At 45.2% G+C, this 23150-nt stretch overlaps 1 protein-coding gene across 13 annotated transcripts in view; it reads right to left on the bottom strand.

The window, feature by feature from the left end:
* SBF1 (SET binding factor 1) overlaps nucleotides 1-23150 on the bottom strand; it is a 100119-nt gene that overhangs the window by 75598 nt on the left and 1371 nt on the right. The gene's annotated exons all lie outside the window — the stretch shown is intronic.

The raw sequence follows: 23150 nt of genomic DNA, 5'->3' as shown, positions 1-23150 counted from the left end.
TGCCAAGGGCCCAGCTGCCCGCGGCCCCGGCGCTCGCGGCAGCAGCCAGGGACGCTCCTGCCAGCGGTGCAGAGGGGAACAGGCTCAAAGCAGCGCGCTAAAATCCCCCTCAGCGAGCAGATGGGTCACGCTGCCTGTATCTGCGCTAGCAAGCGAAACAAAAACCTTGTCGCACAAAGCCACCGCAAAGACAGATCTCCTCCCAAAACAGAAAAGAAACTGCTGCGTGTTAAAGCAAGGAGTAGCCGTGCGGCTGCTCCCACCCCACCGCCCCGCAGCTCCCTGAGATAAGGGCGACGCAGACGTGCAGGTCAAAGCCGCTTCTCAACAATAAGTTGATTCAAGTGCCACAGCTTTTCATCCAGGCTCTTCGGGCGCTCTCTACTTAGAGCATTCATCGCTCCGCACAAGAGGACAGTCTTCTGCACAACGGGGGACCTCGAGTCCCCTCCAGAGCGCGTCAACACTGCTCTGCAGCACTGCAAACGCATTTGCAAGAATCCAGGGGCTGATAGGGCCATCTAGCACTAGGCAAAGAACTAGGTTAAAGATTCAGGATTGGCCTTAGGCGGCTACACAGGCAACATCTGACTTGCAGGCTGATCTTTCAAAAGTAGCACTGAATCTTATACTACTGTTTCCTTATTTCTAAGATATTGCCAGGCCCTCAGAGCTCACAAATATAAGTCAAAAAATGGAAGAATCCTATGTAGGGATTACGGGATCCTCTGCTACCTCATGTAAAAGAGAGCATGATACAATCCCCTCCGCCAGTGCAACAGGAGAAAAGGGGAAAACAACAGGCAGAGAAATCAGACGGCTATATTCTGCTGTGCCTTTTAGACAAACATGATAAAAGACTGTCCTTTATGGAAGCCTTTTTTTTAATCCAGGTTTTAAATGGCTCAGGAGAACTTATTTCAGGTTATCACGGGAATGCACCATAAAACAGCGTCAGAGTTCAGCTCCAAGGCTACTGCACTTAGCTCTGTGGGTATTTTTCCATATCTTGCATTTGGCACCTGGACGTTTCTTGAATCTGAGGCAACAGGCAAGAGGACGCAGATTCCCCGGACACTTGGGAGACCTAGCATTTGTAACTTGTTTTGTGACCATGAATAAAAAGGTCTTGAGAAATGCAAAGTATTAAATCCCCAAATCACCTCTCCAAGGTGGATTCAAACCGCTCATTGATCTCTAAGAGCCTGTAAACTGCTAGGGCAGGTGGCAAGTCTGGGTCCCCAAGGGAGCCCCGAGGCACACGGCAGGCAGGGAACCGGCACCATGCCCTGCCCGGTGCTCCCAGCCCATCGCCACCTACGCAGGGAGCCCCTGCCCCAGCCCCCCAGGGACCACCAGCCCTACGGGGACACCCATGACAGTGAGTCCAGGGGACAGGACACTGGGGCACCTCAGACTGGGGGGCTACGGCCTAGGCAGTATGGGACACATTATGGGATGCAGGGGAAGAGTATTCGGGTAGCAAATAAGGCTTATTATGGGATGTTTAAGGGAGGAAAACCAAATGCAGGAAAAGGGGAGAGATCATAGTGGTTTTAGGAGTAATAAACGTGGGAAAATAGAAGGATAAGGCGATTAGACGGGCCATTAAACACTCATTAAAGTCCATTTCTAACTCTTTTCTGGAGCGAGGGGCTCTCTATTCTGTGTGCGGGTGTACGGAGGTCTAAGTGCCAACAATTGGAGCAGCGTCATGGGCAACAGGGGCCCACATGTCCGGGGGGCCAACGGCCGGAGCGGTGACAGGGGCCCACGCGCCCAGGGGGCCAGCGGCCGGAGCGAGTGAGCGCGCACATGTCAGTGCGATCGCTAGCAGATGTCAGTCCAGAGCAGGCAGCAAGCAGGTTAAGTGTCTTGGGAGCCAGGTGTGTTTGGGTGTCTCAGAGCTGGCTACTGGAGGGGCCAGGGGGTCCCAGCCAACAGCCGCAGAGAGCGTAAGGTCCGGGAGGCCCCCACGAGCCCCCTTTGCGTGCACGCGTCTGCGCGGGAGGCAACTGGGGAGGGCGAGGATCCAGGGCCAGCCCCCGGACAGACTGCGAGCCTAACCCGTTACCGGAGGGATCCACAGCGCGGGGCGGTGCGCGCAAGGGGATCTGTACCAGCAAAGGGAGAGGGGCCGCGGGCGCCCTAGTGCCGGCAGCTGGTGAGACGGAGGATGCGAGCCCAGCTACCGGGGTAGCCACGACGCGTGTGCGCGCAGACGTGCGGGCACACGGCGGGTATCTGTGCCAGCAACTGAAGCAGGGCTAGGGGTCTCGGGGGCTTAAACGCCCAGCAGCAGCAGAGACCTCGGCCCCAGCTCAAGCTACCGTGCAGGCTAAGTGTCAAAGCCCAGCTACTAGAGGGATCCATGTTGTATACACGTATCTCCCACTAACAGACCATCATCCTGGTCAGCCAGAAAGGAGAAAGGAAAAGGCCACGGGTGCTGTCTGAGCGAGCGCTGAGCGTTCCTGGCTGTGCTGGTCTGCGTGGCTGGCCGTGGGTGTACGTGTGTGTGTTGTATATGTGTGGCTAGGTGCGCGTACTGGGAACACGTGCTCAGCTCCGCTGCTGGTTGGACCTGGGGGCATGGAGCTGTGGCAGCCTTGCCTCTCTGGATTCAGAAACCTCTGACATAAATAAAACCATTTTTCCCCCACCAAGAACATTGAGATTGAAAAACAAAAAAAGCACACAAAAAGCTAGCAGACTGAGGCGAGTTTCTTTTGGCCTGTCCACTTGGTACCAGAACTGCCCTTCCATATGCCCTTCTCACAGGCTTAGAGCAAATCCCTCATATATCGCTGTAACGTTCACACCAATCAGGTAAATAAAGAGATTGTGTCTATATAAGGGAAGACAACTGAAAGACTGCATGCTACTCAGAAAACCCCAGCTTCCTGTTCAGTCCCTTTCAACCCACAAAAGCATTTTTTTTAGAGTGACAAAAGCAAACAATACCAGAAACATGATTTTAGTTAGCAATATAAAGAGACAAGTAGAAAGCATCATGCAAGTTCAATGCGTCCATGGGCTTAGGTGGCACACCAGAAGAGCGTGGACTCTGCTGCGCTGCCCATTTCACGAGCAGCCCAAGCCCAGCATGCTGGGAACACTCCCCCTGAGTTTCCCTGAATACTTAACTGCTTGATACTTCATTATGAATCTCAGAACAGATGAGCCTGATCAATCCCTTGTCCAAAGGGTTTTCAAATCTAGACTCGCGCTTGTGGTTCAACAAAAGCATTGACACATGTTTTACAGGGCATAGGTTACAGGAGTAAGGTCACATTACTACTCCAAAGCTGGCCTGCATTAATTAGCATGGTGGAACAAAACACTTTAATGAACGTACATCTTCTCATAAAGTGAGAAATTAAAAAAAGGAATAAAATTTGCTCTCCCCCCCCCCCCTTTTTTTTTTTTTTTGGAAGTGCAATAATTCAACCTGCTAGTTACCTTGTCTCAGGAGAGATGCTAACTCCATTCTGTTTGGGAAAGCATCTTTTTTCTTAAGAAAGCTCTATGCTGGAGCAGGAGAAATTGCTACAGGGTATGTTAGCAGAACCAACAGAAAGCTGCAGAAGAATGAAATCTTCAGAGACATGACTGACAGCTGATAAGATGCTGAGGAAACCGAAAACCCTACTGCTCTCTACCTACAGAGGCAAAGAGCAGCAAAATTCATGACAGCTTGGTCACAGAGCCCTTCTGGAAATTGGAAAGCAACTGTGCGTCAGGTAGCACGTATCCATTGTCCTCGATAAATACAACAATTTACTGCAGAGTCCAGGGTACTGATTGAGAAAATACATTGCCTTTGGCCCTCAGTGAAGACCAAACAGTAATCTTTCATCTGATGCAACCACTTGTCCTGGGTATTTCTACATTGGTTTCGATCAGAAATGATTTCTGAAGCCAGTCTCCTAATTTACTGCACTCTGTTCCACATCATGAAGCAGTGTCAATACATGAACTGGGCTCCTTCTGGATTAACCAAAGCTGGAGAAAACAGTCTAATCGTGAAGCGGTGCTCAACTGAAAGGTCCAGACTAGAGCTAGTATGGTGCGGAATCGGATCCTCAGCTCCAACCGTGTCACTCTACAAATCTGTTCCTATTGAGCTGTTACTTGCTGCTGCAGGCGCACACATTTTCTGTTCCAGAATGCAAGAACGTGATTTGCCTGGGCTGTTATTTCCACAACACCAACTCAAAAGCCCTTTGGAGGTTAGGAAGATTTTGAACCAGTTCTCTTTAAAAGCCTCTTGAGCTCATCAGCATATTGACAGATGGAGAACCCCGTGCAGCCAGGACATTTAGTTTCTGTCCACTTAACGTTTCACCCCCAGACTAGGTCTGTGTTTCCAAACAGGAACTCATACTGATAACTCCATTTTAACTGCCATCAGCCATGCCAACCCAGCTCTGAAAATGAGCTTTGTTAGCTCACAGCTGCTAACAGCAGGAGCTTAGTTTGCAAAGGATCGTTTTTTGAGATTCTCAATGAAGTTACTCTGTTAAGGCTCCAAGAGACTGCAACAATTGCAGATCAGACTGTGGGGCCTAACTGGAGTCCAGCTTGTCTTCTCTCTGGGAGTCAGGTTTCTATGACTAAGGACAGTTGCTGGACTGATCGTTTCCAGCATATGGTCGCTGTGGCACAGAACATGTTAATGCTCCTCCCACACGTCCTGTGATGGAAGTACACAGTCACACAGCACATTAGTCTCAACTGGCGAGTGGAGCAGCCGAACAACGTACCATGCTTTACTGCTGGAAAATACTGTTAAATCTTAGGAATGACATTAACTCCTGGTAGTCTGTCCCTCTGGAAGAAGATTTGCAAATCCCAAAACAAGTCTTGCCCTGCAGACCTTACCCTAATAGTATATATATCGCTCTGTTGGCAGGGCCAGATAAAGCACGTTTCATCATTCCAGATTCCTTTTATCATTCCAGACCAGGCTCTGACTTAGGGAAATAACAGTGAGTTCACCAGATGCTGCCGCCCCAAAGAAACTGCATGTCTCTCCTCTTTGGCTCTATTTAGTTGCTGCAAAGCAGGACACACTTTCCTCCCTTCCCACCTTGTGAGCTTTACCCTTTTCTTGCCATGCATCCTTCCCTATAGTTTTTGGATACCCTGGCATCACTGTGCTGTAGCCTGACAGAACCATGCAACTCATCCATCTGCCGTTAGCACCTAAGCTGAGTAGGTGCACTGCTTACCCCTCTGCACTGCAACCTGGCAGCAACAAGAGAAGGAGTTGCTCTTCCCAGGACTGGTAACTGCTTCCCCTATTCCCTAACCCGGACCTCGATGCGCTAGGTCATTAGGCCAAGAATAGGGCAACAGAAACGGAGGCTTGCCCAATACATCAAAGGGTCTCCCTATAGTTCTGGCCGTCAGCAACGCACATCCACATCTCTCAGTTCAATCTTAATGAAGAAGTGAAAAAGGAAGTACAACAGTCAATTTCCACCCGAAGTGAAAGTCTATTATGATTCAGCATTATAAAGTACGAGGACAAACCACTCCCCTCTTGAAGTATCCTGACACCTGTAAATTTAACTGGTGGAGGAGAATTTCCTGAAGTCAGAGCCCTGTATTATCTCCACCCTTATATGCAACTGGGGGTGAAATACTAACAATAAGGACTTTTTGGAACAAGATCCAAAGCACTTGCTGCCCCAGCCTTGGGGGGCACGCTGCTCTCTCACCCAGCGGCCTTTCAGCTCACTATGCCAAAACTGCTCTTCCCTCAGCCGACAATCCACAACCGATTTCTCACCTCCTCGCTCCGACAGGCAGCACTGCGGACAAGGTATTCACGTGCAAGAGATGAACTGCAGCACTAGGACTGACTGATTTAAATGAAAGCGATTTGAATACCTCATTTCAATATCAAATTAAATCTGTAAAGAATATTAAAAGTGCTTAAGTCTTTTTACATTTGTTCTTTTATTACTTTCCCAGAGGGAAGAAGGTGCACAGAGTGCAGCGCACCACGCGGTGTATCTGCAGTTTGGGAGAGCCTCCGTTAAATAACTTTGCTGACAAGGAACACAAATTACAGCTATACATGTTAAGCTGCAAAATTGCTTTATCATATACAATGCAATTATGAATGTGTCGTTTACCATTTTCTAATGTACGTTCAAAGACTCTTTTTTAATTTGGGATTTCTGTCCAGCTACATATGACTAGATACAGGTATTTAACCAGTATTTACACCTCTGAAATCTTTATGTTGCTAAATTAAACATCCTTAATGTGTTGACTCCCCAAGGAGGCATTTCTCTAACAAGCTTTACATTTTAAAATGACTTTAAAAGAGACATTACTTGTAATTGGCAAATTAAAATAATTTTTGGTCTTCAATTAATTTCAAAAATATCCATTATAGTATTACTTTCAGAAAAAAGGACAGCACTCGTCTCACAGCACTCATCTAACAAGAAACTAACATTTTTGGATGCCAGTTTCTACCTTTTCTCTGGATGGTTCATTTTTCTCAACAGTCCAGAGCAGTGGTCTCAGAACATATAAAAAAAAAGAAAGAAAGAAAGAAAGAAAGAGAAAGAGAGAGAGAACATATTTTCCAGGAAAGTAAAGGATTTTACTTTTCTTCATGCTTAGAATGGCATTGCCACCACAGCACCGTAACTTTTGTGAGGATTCCTCCTTTAAACTCAAACTACAACACTCAACCTCCTTGACAAGGCTCCAAGTACCAAAGTCTTACCCGATAAGGTGGTGAACAGAAGGCCTAATGTGACAGCACCCACGACCACTACTTGGTGAGGTCACGGTGAACAGAGCACAGCTCAGCAGTCTGGCCAGACTAAGTGCTTTTTAGCCCATGAAGTGCATGTCAATTTATATAAAACTTTCTTTCCTTTTCCTGGGGCATGCTGGAGACATATCAGGGAAATGATCTTTTGATGAATGTATGTTTCTAAAGAAAGCCTTCCTCGAGCACACAAGGATTGATTTCACTAATTTTCAGATGATTATTGAACTGTGATCTGTTAAGAATACTTTTGGGATCCGTGCAAGCAATCAACATTCGTCCAAGCATTTGGTTTAAACTAGCTTAGCTTCAGATGGAGAACTAGTGTCATATGAGACTATGTCCAAGAGAAAACGGAATTCAGATGAACAAATACTATGTTACTTAGACACAGGTGCGCTTCTTATGGTTGAAGAACTATTCACTTCAGCCATAGTTCTTATGGGTGAAGAACTATTCAAGAACCTTAGTGATGCTATTATCTTTTGTACTGTTCTGGGGAACAGGGGGATGACAATGACAGTGGTCACCTTCACAAACGATGACTAACAGCCACAGTCCTGCCTGAGGAGGAAAGCAGGAGTCCACATACTGGGTTGACATTCTAGGAGCAACTCAGCCTTAGCTGTCCTCTTTCTCAAATCTTCATTTCCCTCTGGGTGAGCAGTGCTCTGCTTTGCCACATGCAGATAATTTCTGTGGAGCAGACTAGGGAAGATAACCAGAACAAATCTGTCATCCACAGAAACAGCTGTGCACTGAGACTTCCAGTGGACTAAAGTAAGCATTTATTAGGTTTCAAGTGGTAGACGCCACAGTCTTTCTCCTATATATTCCCTAAACCACCAGGAGTATTTCCCCAGAAGAGCTAGCTTATCCATCTTTTCCAGTTGTACAAATAGAAACATGTAAACTCCAATCAAGAACTGGGCTAACAGCTGAAAAAAATGTTTGCAGACAAGATGCCTAAGATGAATTCAGACACATCACACGGGGCAGATCGCTGCTCAGACCCGTGCGTGAGCTCTGTTCCCCAGGTGTGACACACACATTTCTGTAGCATTATTCCTTTTCTCATTGCGGCTGTTTTCATCTTCTGCAATGAAACTCTGTACAGACAGTGCTGGTGTTTAGACTATGGCTGATTTCCTAGTTCCCCGAGCCCGTTTAAACTCAAAATACTTCAAGAAAGTGCAACTCTCTCCCAGGCTGCCTTAGTACTACAATGACAGCCTGTGAAAGTATCACTAAGTGATAAACAAAATGGGGTGGGGGGGGGGGGGGCAGCAAAGGGAAAGAATATTGAGAATATTGTTATCCATCTCCAAAACATAAAAGTTGTCCAAGGAGAAAAACTGGAAATGCTTTGAAGACAATCCTCCTTTTGAAATGCAAGTGCTTCAGGTCCAGAGTACTCCCACTCTGAAACTGGAAGTCAGGTGGTATTAAATTCTATATTTATCCTTTAAAGCCAAGGACATGTCTCCTTTTCATGGGCTGACAGAACTAGGACAAAAGCTGTGATTTATTTATTTATTTAAACTCCACAAGGGTTTTCTCCCTGTGCAACGCCCAGTTGCTTTCACTTGATCATGACTACATATAGCCTTTTATCTCCCAAATCAGGTTCACACAACTGAAATCATCTCCCTGGTCAAAAAGTCCAGATCTGTACCACTTCAGAAAAATAATACCACGATCCTATTGACATGAGAAAAATAATGTGTTTATTCTTACTCACACAGACATTCTAGAGTTTTATTCCTATGGTGTTTACTTCTCACCTTCCACTTCACAAATACTCATGAACAGTTTATATACACACCAGCTATGAAAGAAAAAGGCACCTTTCATGGTTAATGCCAGAAAAATCTGGTTGGAGGACTCCAGACAGTTCTAATAACAGAAGGCATCGCTGATCCTGCACCTGGTCTAGCTATTACTTAACGCTGCCGTTGAAGCTGCTTCAGTCTGACACATGATCATTACTCCTTTCTCATAGTTTGCAGGACTTTGTGTATATCAGCTGTTCTATGACTGAAGAGCCTCAGCTTTCCATAGCATTTCCTACTGCATCCTTAGCTGGGAACAGATTTCTCTAAGCAGCTGATTCAGAGGGACAAAGCTCCTGTACTTTCATGGAACACTTGTCTCATGACTTTACCCAAGAAGAAACCTGCAGCATTTGAACTTCTAGAGGAACGGTACTTGCACTGCTGTCTATTCAGTCCATCATTCTGACACAGTGTCAGATGATAGACTATATTTATTTTTGTTAGCCTGATGCCACCTGAAATTTTTCACGTCCAGAAGAAAGGGCCGAGATCATGCCCACAGATACCCTAATGCTTATGAAGGGCCTTTATGAAAAAGCAGTCACTTTCTCAGGCAAAATCTTCTCTAGAAAGGCCAAGGCCATAAAGAAGAAAGGTTATGACATTTATCCCGGGGAGGTCTGCTAAACTTCTGCATTGATTACATGATTTCAATAACCTTATTCTTAGAGCCCTCCACTGAATCTTTGAGTGAATATGATGATAGGTGCGTAACTCTGAAGTGTAGTTTTACAACATTCAGCCCATTCTTGCCTAAAAGTCAGTTCTCTGGGGTTTATTTGTATTTGTTCTCTAACTAATCTGGTGCAGCCTTCCTCTCTTCAAGCCTTGGAGGAATCAGTGCGTCAGCCGGCTCTTTTCCACGCTCACCTCCAGTGCTGCACTCCGTAAAGATGAATAAAAAACCCAGCAGAGCCATTGTTCTGTACTCTGCTGAGAAAGGGAGAAAGCAGCATCCATGTTATTAATAACACTGATACTAAATGCCCTTTTGAGAATTTGTCTCCATAACCTTGCCTCAGAAGAAGACTATTTCAAATGGCTAGTCTCTCCATGGCCTTGAAATCTGGCCTAATGTTTTCCCTCAGAGATATCAACTGAAAAAGCGTTCCAGAAATAAAGCCCTAACACAGGGACGGCTGGTCAGGAAAAGAACTGTCAGGAATTTCCTGCTGCCAATGACTACAAACTTGGACCTATGCTTCATGGTCCTCAACCATTATCTACCACCAATTAGAAGCAATAAAGTCCCTCTTGAGAGGCCCGGGCCTGGAGATGGTCATTGCTAGGTAAGCTGCAGAGGTGACAGAAGGAAAAAAGTTCCTCTGATAGCAACAGAACATCCTACTTTGAAAATACAAACAGAACTGTTACTATAAGGTAGCAATACTGTTGCTGAAGGTCCACATAAGCTGAAGTAGCAGTGCCGTGGAAACACCTACCACTAAAACAGAGCTGCCTCTGTAAGAGGACAGTGCACCGAATCCTCAGTGCAGTCCTGAATTGAGGGGCTCTCAAAGTTCACATTTTACTTATTTCTCTTACTCTCTGCTATCAAATATCACATTCAACTGGGAGACTCTGCAGGCAGAGACCAAGTTCTTACACATTTGAACAACGTGAGTCCCTTGGAACGTAACATCAGGCTACGTCATAGGGGGAAGTTGTCTGGAAAAAACAGTTCAAGCATCAAGCAATGCAAGCTGTTCTTTGGAATAGTTCTAACAAGGCACAAGTCGAAAACCTAAGACAACTCTAGAGTATGTGGATCAGTATTTTTCAGAAGTACAATGAAATCTTGACATGCTCAATGGAGAGAAATTTCCATTGGAGAGAAGAGAGAGAAGGGATGCAACATTTAAAATGAATTTTTTTTTTTTATGTGAGGCTTTCCAAGAAAACTTAAGCTCAAGAGAGAAGAATTAACATACCTATTCTCCCCACTGGTATGACTGTTAAAGTCATCTCAATTGCCAGCAATTATGGAGTAAAAAACAAAAGGAGGAGGTTAAAAAGGAAAAAAAGATAGTAGGATTAAAACAGTAAGGATGCAAACAGTTGTATGAAACAAGCAAAGAAACCTTCAAACAGTCAAAAAAACCAAAACAAAACAGTCCAAACAGCTAGGAAAGAAAAGTAAGTAAAAACACAGACCAGGGTCAAGATAGTCCAAAGAAACACGGAGAGCCTCAAGCCAAAGACAGAAGAACATGCAATAAGTTTATTTACTGAATCAGAAGCAGAAATTCATCAGCAAAAAAATAAAAAATAAATAAAAGAAACAAAAAGAAACAAAAAAGCTATTGGGCCACTAGAAAATAGGAGTCAGTTCAGGAGACTTTGGTCAGAGCTTCATGCTACAAGGTGTTTGTTTGCAGTGTAGTTTTCCCACCTTTTCCTATCTTTGTTCCTTCTGTGACAAGCTGTCCAGAGCTGTATCGGCACCAACACCTATGTCAACACAAATGACAGAGCAGAGCACAAGGCCAATGCTTTTATTTAGTGGCAATACTGGCCATTCTTTACATTGTGAAAACGTGGCCACATTGTTCTAAACAGCCTCTTCTTTACAGAAAATTTTGAGGAAATCATCAGACAGCACTTAACATTTTTCCATTCACAGAGACAAGACTTGTCATGCTGAGCTGTCAAGGAAAATACTACTAAAACAGACCAGAAAATTAAAAACACATGCAGTGACCAAAATTAGATAGTATTTATCCTAGAACTGAAAGAACAAACACATTAAAGATCACCCCTAAGGCCTCAAAATCACTTTTTGCTCCCTTTTCAATTTTAAATACACTGTCACAAATAAAGGTTCCCCCGATTCAAAACCAAGGTTAATTTATTTTAATGCGCAGTTCAGACGATTCAGTACAAGATACCGATAGACAAGCAGTATCTGCAGAACGAGCATGTCATTTCCCTGATGTATAGCCCAAGAAACTTCCTTTACTTTGCTTTACTTAAGTCAGTCATAAAACATCCACTGATGCAAACATACACAATAAGGATTCACACAGCTAGTCTGAAATTTCAGCTGAAACAACATATAGCTATCTTAATTTTTCGGATCTGGTCAATCATACATTTCTGAGCTTTCTTTTTTGCCCACCATCTCGATACCCCTGCAAATAACAGTGACTTAAAGGTACAGGCTTCGCTCATCCAGAAGCGTGCTGCACGTATCAGGATTCAGTCATCTGACCCATTTAAACACCACCATTTCAGGAGAGTCTTCCCGAATCAATCAATTTCCCCAACAATCAGCAACAGGAAGCAGACTCCCACTCCACACACGCGCGTGAATTCGAACAGATAGCTTGCTCTGAGGAAGAGGCTCAGGCAGAGAGAGGACACGGATAAAGAAGCAAGGCTGGAAAGGATCCAAAGCGAAGTTCTTCAGATCAACGCAGGGAGCAGCGCAAACTCCGGGACAGGACTATATCCGTCACTCGGTTGCGTGCTGAATCTGAAGAGAAGCAGGCACAGCACAGCAACAAAATAATGGCTTGGTCCACAAGAAAGGCAGGTAGCTTTATCTGAGGCTCAGACTGCACTAGAAGAGTACTTTGGTGGCTCTCACTTGGCCAGTGTATGGCCCCAAAAGACAAAGGCCAAGAGCCTCAAATATACCTCATGCCCTACAATGAGGCCACGCTGCAGCAGGCACAAGCTGCTTTGCAATCTTGCTCGATATTTCCCCTTTGCCTCCAGGCTAACAGCTCCAACAACAAGGACATTTTTTCTTGGTAACAAAACAAACGTAGGGTTGATATAACAGTATTACAGATGTCCGAGACAGAAGAATCCTACTGAAGCAGTCCTTCTCTAGCCAACCTCCTTTGGCTAAGTAAACACGCTTAAGAAAGAAGTCCAAGATGCCAATGGCACGAACGCGCTATGGAGACCTGCCTCTGCATACGTCACAGGAAGGACTGACAGACACAGAATCTCTGAATCTGAACCCAACACCCTGTTAAACACGCTGGGCTCCATCAAACTGCATGGCATTTGGGCCATTCAGGTATTGGCAGATGTATGTCGTCTTACCGCTCAGCCAGCTTAAATATATTTTAATCTTCTCTTACATATCGTGGCTTCCCACTGTTCAAGCACCCCGGACTCCCGACGGAACTAAACGCCCTTCAAGAAATGAAGGTGCTGCATCCAACACGATATTCCAGGTCCAGCCACTTCACAGGGAGTGCAGCAGTCCTGTCCCCAGGTCCAGCCCCGCCTGTTTGCGCAGCCCAGCGCTGCCCCGGCCTCCTAGGCACGCAATAAGGCAACCGGACTCGCAAGCGCGTGCTGCGCTCGTTCCCGGCTTCAAGCGGCGACGCTTCCCAGGCCGCTGTCACCCACTGGATGGAGGGGCTCGGGACTAGTCCCTCACACAGTTCTCCGAGTATTCTTACAGGGAACTTAATTTTGTTCCAGAGAGAATCACAGCACGAGCTGAGCAGATCTCCAAATTATTTCTGTACTTTAAGACAGCGGTAATTCCTTTCTCTTAATTTAGCATCAACTGCAAACGTTAACAACATACAGTTTATGTCTTCTCCTGGCTCATTAGAGAGGGCTATAATTAAAATCTATTCCAAAACTTACTACACTTGTGCCTTACTATACCATTCTCCTCAGTGCAGTTTTGCCTCACTGGTTGTTTGCAGTCCTTCAACTTTCAACTCGCAAAAAGCATAAGCATTCCAGCTACCGCTATTTTTTCAAGCATAATGGGAAAGTAGTATCCCTTGTTAAAGGAACTGCACTTTTTTTTTTTTTTTTGGGGGGGGGGGGGGGGAAGGACCATTCCTCATAGCCCCTAGATTTGCCAACAGCCTACTCTTTTACTGTTAACATCAACGCTCAGCACATATCTGCTACAGGGTTTGCCTATTATTTAAGAATTTAAATCATCCCTCAAACACTGAAGGGCATGATCACTCCTTCCCTTTTAGGGGAAAAAAATACTGCCTATGCCCGCAGAAAATCAGCAGCGTACTCCATCGACTCCCAGTTAACATACCCCATGCAGTTCACTGATCTTAATTTTAACCACGTTGTCAACCACACTGCAGTTTTCCCGAGGAACAAGGCCAAGTTTTCCTTATCCAATCTAACATTTCAAATAGGTCTAACGAACGGGAACCATCATGTTACGACTAGATGCCCAAGTTTAATCTCTAACATTGATGAAGTATGTGTACATGAAGTATATATTTAAAGTGAAATTCTCTGCTCACTCAGTTTCTTCTTCAGGTGTATCTGTCAGTTAGCAGCTGGTATACGCAGAGAAGCAGCATCTTCTCTCTTAAATTATCCTAATGTCACTGTAGGTGTTCTCGCCCATATCAAATATCTAACACAGATGTAGCATTTAAGTTCCTCATCTCATTGATAACCCATAGAAGTCACTCCTGCAGATAATCACTGTATAAATCAGCATTTCCTTTTGTCACAAGCCCCATTGTTCTTGTGAGGAAGGTAAACTGGAACAGTCCATCTTGGGTACACCATACTTAACCATGCATATTGTCTGACCTCCTCCCTAAAGAAGTCAACTAAGTTTACATCTATCTCATCCAAGAGCTTTTCTCTCCCAGCTTCTTAGCACCTGGTTTTTTTTTTTTTTTTTAAAGAAGGAACCCCTCCTACACCAGTCCAACTACTGAAAAAGTCCAAAGTGCCCTCAAAACATACTGCTTTCTCAGTATATAATATTTATCCTACATATCTCAAGTGACGTGAGATTGCATGAGAACCGCTCTTCTACTCATTTCTAAATAAAACTCATGACACATGCCTTGCTGATACCCCTGCTGCCACCATAACCACGACTCCAGAGGAAACTGAAGCAAACAATTGTCCTCCCTGCTTCACTCTATTCAGCGCTAAACAGAGATGTTGTGTTTGAAGAGGAGTGGAAAGACAGTATCCCCACTCTCTGCTCACAGCAGAAACGGCACGCAGCTGCGCTGACCTACCCTGCCACCCTCCTCCGACCGCAGCCCGTCGGGAGCAAGGACGGCAGCACCGAGGGGGTGCCCAGCACCGAGGGGGCGCCTCCGCAGCGGAGGAGCACAACCCGGAAGCCGCAGGGTAAGGCGGCAGGAAGAGAACGCGCACCCTTCGAACGGCTGCGTTGTTCCAGGGCCCCAAGCCCCCGTCGCTTGCCTGGGGGAAGCGTATTTCCAAGTTCACCTTTGAAATGGGGCAGCTGACAACCTGACCGACGCAGACCAAGATCATCAGCACTGATTACAGCAGTCACGCTCGTACGCTGAACTGGGACACGCAGTTATCCTAAGGCAGTATATATTGCTGATTTTAATGTGAGTATATTTATGCTGCAACAACTGCCAGGGGGTTACGGATAGATACCAGAAAAACGCTCTCTTAAATAGGTACCTAGTCCTAACGCAGCACCCTGTAAAATGACTGCCAGTTTTCCAAAAACAAGGCGCTTCACAACTGCCTGACCACAAAGTCTTGTATATAACTTCCTACAGGCTGTCCAGGTTTCAATTAACAGATAGACAACTGAGTTCTCAAAACATTAAGACTCCGACAGCAGATACCTAAGACAAAACCAAACACCAAATATTAGGTAAAGTCTCTAAAACAACGTCAGAAACCTTCTCCCACTCTGAAAGAGCAACGGACACAAGAAACGCCATCACAGTCTTGGAGCAGAGTTGACTTGAACGCTGCTGCATAAAGGAAGGTTGGCTCTACCCCACAGAGACAGCGTACGCAAGCAGAGCAACTCAGATTCACGCCAGGCCCTGCAAAAGACACTCCCCTCCTGGCTGGAAACCTGAGACACAGTGCTACATCATCGTTAAAATCCCTCAAATTAGAAGCTGTCAAAGTCTGGGGCAGGGTGAATGGCACCACCGTAAGGGCAGTGGTCATTTTCTCTCTGTTGGAAAGCCAAAGTGGTTCATCTTTGGAAAGGGTGTGACTCAGCCAGACTGCAAACCGTGCTTATCTGGGCAATCAGCAGATTTTGGAGCTCTCTGGTTCGGAGAGGAAGATGACGTACAACGAAGAGGTGAGCAGCCTGACTAGCATGCTCCTCTACTTCCTACAGCTACCCACAATACAAAAATACATCTAATGAATAAAGAGACAGAGCAGTTTGGTTTTTTCCCCTTCCAAAAAACTCCCTGCTGCACTGTTTTGATCAAACAGTATCCAGAAGAAGAAAAATAACGTACAACACTATCCAAATCTCAGTTACGAGGCATCAGCAGCTGCCAAGTATGCAGGCTGTTCCCTGCAAACTGACACGTGGCCACTTTTGAGCCACACCATAAACAAAAAAACGATTTGAATCTGTGCAAGAAAAAGGCCTTTGCTCCTTGGAGATGGACTGCACTCTCACACTGCTCATCCAGACACCACCTAACCTCCTCAGTCTGCCCCATCCTACCGGTACAGATTTTGCTTTCTAGGTCTCTCTGGCCTTTCCCCATTTTGTCATGGGGATGGGAGATCCAACCACATGGCTGAAATCCAGGGACTCATGATTTCAAGTGCTGCCACTTTACCAAGTCCTCTGTGCCTTAGTTTTTCCAGTTGCAAAACTGGAAGGGACTTACAGGCTTTAGACACTGGAAAGATGCATTCTTTAGAAGTACGATGATCTCTGCCCCAAGGAGCTTCCAAGCTCTCAAATATCTAGTTTCATATAACAAGAGTATTTATTGGTCAAAAATTCTTAAATCACAACAGCACTACCCTGTTAGTTTTCTGATATCGCACAATCATATGCCGTGAGCACTCTGATTTGCCACATGCTTGTCTGGCTATCTAAACAGAAAAGTTTTTATGGTAAACTAGTTTTTAAACACACAGTGTGTTTAAGCTGCAATTCCCATGAAGGCACACAACTGAACAGCTTGGAAAACTCAAAAACTCATTTAAAATGTGGCCCAAGTCTTGTCTGTTTTTTTTCTGTTTGTTTGTTTTATTTTAACTTCTACAAAACTTCAGATGCTTTTCAAATCTAGCATTGCAGCACTAGAAACTGAAAACAAAGTCTTCAGCTTCACTGCTCAAACTGAGAAAAATACAAACTAAAGAGAAATGAAAAAAATGAAATTTGCAAAATTCTCACTGGCAGTTAACAAAATGTTAGTAACAGTTAAATAATTTTGTTTACAACACATGTTTTAAACTGCTACTTCCTCCCAATGTTCATCCACTTTTCCGAAACAGTAACACGCATGGAATACCACCTTAGGAGCACCAGCCAGTCGCTCTCTTAGTCTCTGTCTGACAACACGAGTTTCTGGCAGTGAAATCTAGCAATCCGTGGGAAATTCTCCTCACAAAAGGGGAGAAAGGAGTAGACCAGAGTATTAAAGGTTTCATGCAAAGTCATCCTGCAAAGGTATTACTCCAGTGCCAAAACTACTCTTACCACAATGATACAAAATACATTTATTTCCCCCACAAAAAGGGGGGATTACCCAAGACAGGGGTTAAAGAGAATTTTCCACTCTTACCTTAAACAATATTGTAAGTTTAGAACTTTTGGAGGTCAATCTGTGGAAAGTTTTACACTGACGTGCTTGCTGTGCCATATTTAGACTATTTCAAAGCAACATCCCACTCAAAATGTCTTTTGGGGAAATGGAACCTACCAACCGCACAAAGACAAAGCTAACAGGGGGTTCCAGCTATGCCAGGAATCTGCAGGCAGTTTTGCATGTGCTTTAACTGAATTAAATTCCAACAGTGACAGGAAACAGCCACAAAAAAAGGTATTAGATATAGAGAAGTGGTGGCTTGGAGAGAACAGAGACCTTACAGTTCCTACGGCAGTCAGCTGACCAAGCAGGAGAAGAAGCCTCAGAGAGCAATGCCTACCACTAGCCAGCAAGTTAAAGGCAGAGCCAACAGCTAATGCTGCAGGCTAACTACGGCGGCTACCAGATCTTGTGAAGCGCAAGATTTCAGAAACCGTACGGAAAACGCTCAGAAGCACGCATGCACGCACTCGTATGCCAATGATATCAGCTGAAGATACTCTGCTGCCTCATTCTCAGGAACATTGAGAGTGTTCACGCCTACGTGCTTAACAAGATGGATGGACTTTAAATAAAAAGAAACGGCAGCAGAGTCCACACTTCACAAGAGGTGGCTTTGGGAGCCTGCCCTCTCATGAATCTTTTGATGACCATAGAATTTCTCACTTTCGATCTGAAACCCTCCAAGGAAATCAGAAGAGCGGAGGCCTGTGGAAGACAGGGCACTCCTGGACTAAACCCTCCATCCCATGCATCAGACCTGAAAGAAGATCTAATCCCATGCAGAGCAGGGAAGCAAATGATTGCGTTCAGGTGTCTGACTCAACACTTTTCGATCTGCAGGACAAGGAGCTTCTCTTCCTGCACAAAAGTCTAATGAAAGAGAGCAAGACAACTATTAACAGAGCATCCGGGATTATAAGATTTGCAGTTCCCAGACTGACCAGTGCACTTGGGATGCTATTACATGGAGGTTAACTGCTCACAAGAGCAGGGTGACCCCCTTGCACCAGGCACCTGCACTAGTCGCTATTATATTCTCTTGTTTCAAGCAGACAGATAACTAGAAATGAGATATGCAGCCTTGCATGTGGCATGTACATGGATTACATCCTCCCTTTCTGAAGTCTCCTCTTCAAATATTTACACGGCTACTAAAGCCTGCCATTAGCACCAACTGGAGCTATTTCAATGTATATGGTTTCATCACTAGATGCGCGTTACAATGAGCAAGTCTCTGAGTCAAACCTATGAGTCACCTTGGCCAGGTTCATGCACAACAGAATGAAGCATATTTTTATTGCCAGTTACAATTTCCTCCCACCAGCAAGGGCTACACGGACATCCAGCAGCAGTAAAGAATCTAGCAGAATGACAGGCTGAAAATCTACTTAAAACACTGGTGGTCTCTTAGGGCGAGACAGTAAAAAAAGAGATAAGCTGTGGGAGCTTCCCTCTCCCCAGTAGGTTTACTTCAGCTTCTCTGGCGGTAACGTTAGCCAATGGAGCTTCGCTCCAGGCACTGGCTGCACAGTGAAAGCTTGAGAGACAGAGAGGAGTGCTGCACGCATTGCACAGAGGAATGCAGAACTGCATTTTTATCTACTTTAACCTCTTGCATCACCAGAAGCTGTTTCAAAGATTTCACAGAAAGACGACGGCAACAAACACTGAGGCAGTTTGCCTCTCAACACCTGCCCATAACTCCTACAGAAGCTCAAAAATGAAAATTACATGTCCAAATTTGACCAAGGCCCGACTGCAGGAGCAGCAAGACGTTCTGAAAGAACTAAACTTCAGTACGGTAAGAGTAATCTAAATCCAGCAGGACATAACAGTCTGGATTACTGAAAGGAAATACAAAGAGCTTAGTAGCTCAACTGAGGTCTTCAGGTCTCTGCACAGTCTTATCACCCTCCATAGCAGCCATCTACCACGCTCACCCCACCCAGAAAAACTGTACCCTTCTCAACCTTTTCATTCCTTTGGTGGCAACTGCCATCTGCCTTTTTGGATCAGGCTACAATAGGTGTGGCAGGAGGGTTTCCATCCATCAGAGCCCTAATGCACCCATAAAATTAACCTGATCACAAATCTTCCTTACATAGACTACCTGCAGATTTACTCTGCAATGACTTTTGTGAATGAGAATTAAACAAATCCTTTTAGGCACAAAAGCAAACAGGAACACAAGTTCAGAGGGCTTAAGCAACAACCTGAACAACTGTTATGGAAAAGTATTAGGATAGGTAAGAATAAACACACGCAAATTAACAATTCTGGTTTAGAGCTAGCCCTTTAAATTAAGATTTTTTTCCTCTAGTGTCAAGCCCTGGAATCTGAATTTTGCCTTCCCACTCCAACAGCTAAAGAGGCCACCAAAAACCAAGGTACAGAACATGCTTATGGAAAATAGTGCGTATAAAGAGCGTTAGGGCAAGACGTTTAGAAGGGCAGTTGCAAATTCGGACACAGATAGAAGCAGCAGTAGGATCTTAAAGGTTTATTCTGAAATTTGTGTTTTCTAAATCATGAGCTCCCACAAAGAAAGGGCCATACCTCACCCAGTGCCCCACACAGCAAAATTAAGACTGGCCTTCATCCATGTTAAGCATACTTTGAAATTGAGCTATTCTTTCAAAGATCTGGACTCTTAAAAAAGGCCACCAGGGACACACAGGGAAAAATCTCTCAGGTCCAGGGGGTAAAAGCAGCCAGAAGTCCTGGCTTTGCTAGGCAGCCCTTTGTCAGCAACAACAGAACTATAAGAGCCAAGAGATTTAAAAACATCCATTTACAGAGAATAACGTGAACAATCATGACACAATACGACAAACGTTCACATACGAAAAGATCCATTTCCTTCTGCTGGGGCATATTCGCTCAAATACATTTATTTGGGGTCTCTGAAGCATACAAGCAGTCTCCCGTGATACTAAACTCTACAGTAGATCAAACATGCAGATGCAGAGATACTGAAAACTGGCTCAGCACACAGAGCAGCTGCGGCCTGCAGTCACAACTGACTGGAGCGTTTGGAAGTCAGCATCAGGCAGCCACAGCTTCTGGTGAGACAATTCAGTCCATTGTAACGCTTCAGGATTCTGCTTCACTGAACACAATCCCTGCCTGACAAAGAGGCAGAAATCCAACGGCTCGGCACATTAGCGTGTGGCTTGCAAAATTAGAGACTTCACTGAGCTAGAGGAAAAGCAGCTGAATCTTTGCCTGCTGGCCTAGTTCATAATCACATCGTCCAACTTGAAGATCTCACACTGTACCACGGAGAAGTTAGTTTCACATTCAAACGTGTTTCTTGAAACGGTTAACAATCATTTCACTCTTACTTCCAGATGAGAAGAACGCCATTAGACTCAGTGTTTTTAGAGGCCATCGTGACTTTGCATCACAAGATTGTATGTCAAGTGGAAGAGCAGGCCTCTCCAGAAAGATAATGCTCTCCACCAGGAACAGATGCTGACTGTAAACCTAAACAAACATTCTGAACATGCCAGACTGCACCATTGCCCCATCTCTAGTCTCATGCTGGCTCTGCCAAACCCCGTTTCCTGCCTCCTCCTCGAGAATACTGAGCTGCTTTCTCAAGCTTTCATTTTTGTTCCCATGAAACTGACTGCACTGGGCTACCTTAACACCTCTGGAAATCACGCAGAGCTACCTCAAGCTCCACCATCCTAACACACCTTCTGCTTTCACTGTCCCCAACCACAAATCTGTCCCTGGCTGACCACTAATCCTATTAATATAGGACATTCTCGGAAACCACGGCACTTCACTGCATGCAAACTTGCCTCCTGTGTCTCTGTTAAATAGACACATCTGGAATCCACACAGAACAGAGCCCCCTCCCTCCCTCCCTGCTTGAGCGATCCCATCTAATTTTTTCATAGCTCAAACCCTCAAAGGCCTTTCTGTGATAGATTCTCCCAGCAGCGCCATGCGCTCCGTTTTGTTTACGGTTGGCAGGGAGGTGCCTCCATTGGCCTGGGAAGCAGCTTGTCACGCAGGTTACAGCTCTGTCAAGACTAACCCAACCAGTAAAGCAATTAGTCACTCACAGATGAGAGAAGCATGCCCTCCCTTCAAACGTTATCTAAGCTCCCTTTAGGGAGGAGGAACGTGAAAACAGAACAACAGGAAGTGGGGAATAAACGCTGCCAGATTGACCCCCAAAATCAAGTAATCAGTCACAAAGAAATCAAGCAACCTTTGCATCATTAGCAGACTGATCCTCTCGAGTTCTCATGAGGGCTTAGCAATTTGTTTAAACGCAAGCGTTGCTTCTGAACATCTCATACTTCAGTCTTCACATAGCTTGGGAAAGCACTTGGGCGCTTGCAAACTGGGATGCAAAGGCTTTTTGCTTTAGGTGTCACTGGCCAGAACAGCCATTTGCAAGGTTTCAGGCAAGTTTCATTCTTGTTCTTTGGTTGAGAGTGTGCAACTGCCCTGATTCTTGAATACTTCACTCTGTTGAGGTAACTTTTTCCTCAGTGATCTGAACAGCAAGAAAATGCAAGTTCGCCAGGGGAAGTTTCTCAGGCTCTCTTGGACACTATCTCCTTCGAATCCGGTAGCCTTGACATGCTTAAGGCACGTGACTGTTTGATGCCTGAGTGCAACCAAGATAGAATTCAGCACCTCCCGCCATGGACTATCTGACTGAGAGCGATGCTAAGAAATTGCCAACAGCCAGAAGCAAAAAGCACACCTGACTTGTATAAAAATGGAGTAGACTACAGCCATGTATTATCCCAGACAACCATCCTCAATCACAAAACCTCATTGCAAAGTGACCCCCGAGGACTCCAAGTCCCCAGCGGCAGCGCCAAAATACCAAGCTGAGAATTCCATCGTTTGGCCTACGGAAGCGGCGGCAGCAGCAAGGTCGGGAAGCAAGTGTCAAACCTCGGACCCCGCACACCTCCAGCCTCACTTCACTAAGAATTCTGTTCACCTGAACAACAATTTCGGAAGTTTTCTGCAACTTACAATCACATCACTGATGAGGAGACAACACTACTATAGTCTAAAAGTACTTTAGAGGGAGCAAAGCTGATGATAATATGCCCGCATCTTCTGGTTTGAGGATCTCTCAAATCCAAGGCCAGAAGCTGAAACTAGGCATAAAACACGCTTTTAAGTGGGACAGTTAATTTCTGGGACAAGGTCCTCAGCTGGTGGTGCTTTTTTATACTACCAAAAAAAAACCACTAATGATTTTCAGGTCAAGACTGGATGTTTTGTCAAGATCTGTACCAGCTCAATTACAAATGAGTTCAGGACAGCTCTGTGGCCTATATTACATGCATCAGATTTTTTTTTTTTTTAAGTGAATACTTAAGTCAGAAGAATATAATTAATCGCAAGTTCTTTCCTTTCTAATGTCCCACTCAAATCAACCACTAAACCCCACAGCACTGTCCGTCTTCCCAGAACCAGTCTCAAATGACACCAAGGGTGCATGGCATTTATACATCCCTTTTTCCCTTCTGAAACCCAGCTTTCCAAAACTTAAGACAAGGAACACACGATCAAAACGCTCACCTGTTCTACAAGCCCCGCCACATCTGATCAGCTAGTAACTGTTAGAAACCACCACCAGTTTTATGCTGCATATATGAGTAGCTACTATAATTCCATGAGGGAGGCTGAGCTGCGCAAAGGATGCGGAGCAAAACGTTTAGAAGCCCAAGAGACAAGGCGCAGAAATCAGTCAAAGGTGGTCCAGCTGCAAATCATCTTCCCAGTCTCCTGTTAATTTCTACCGAGATCACAGCAGCTGTTCTCAGGCAACACAGGCCTGGGCTGACCATCGTTTGACAGATCTCAAAGGCGCACACATCCAACCTGGAGACGGCACGAGGACGCTCTGGGTAAAAAGAGTTCCTTCTCCTACACCAGGACAAAACCACTGTCCGATACTACAGCATGCTGTAATATCAGGGGAAT

This window comes from Struthio camelus, chromosome 1 (genome assembly GCF_040807025.1).
Source record: "Struthio camelus isolate bStrCam1 chromosome 1, bStrCam1.hap1, whole genome shotgun sequence".
Taxonomy (NCBI): Eukaryota; Metazoa; Chordata; class Aves; order Struthioniformes; family Struthionidae; genus Struthio; species Struthio camelus.
The sequence above is the reverse complement of the archived record's forward strand: the minus strand, read 5'-3'. Positions and strand labels throughout refer to the sequence as shown.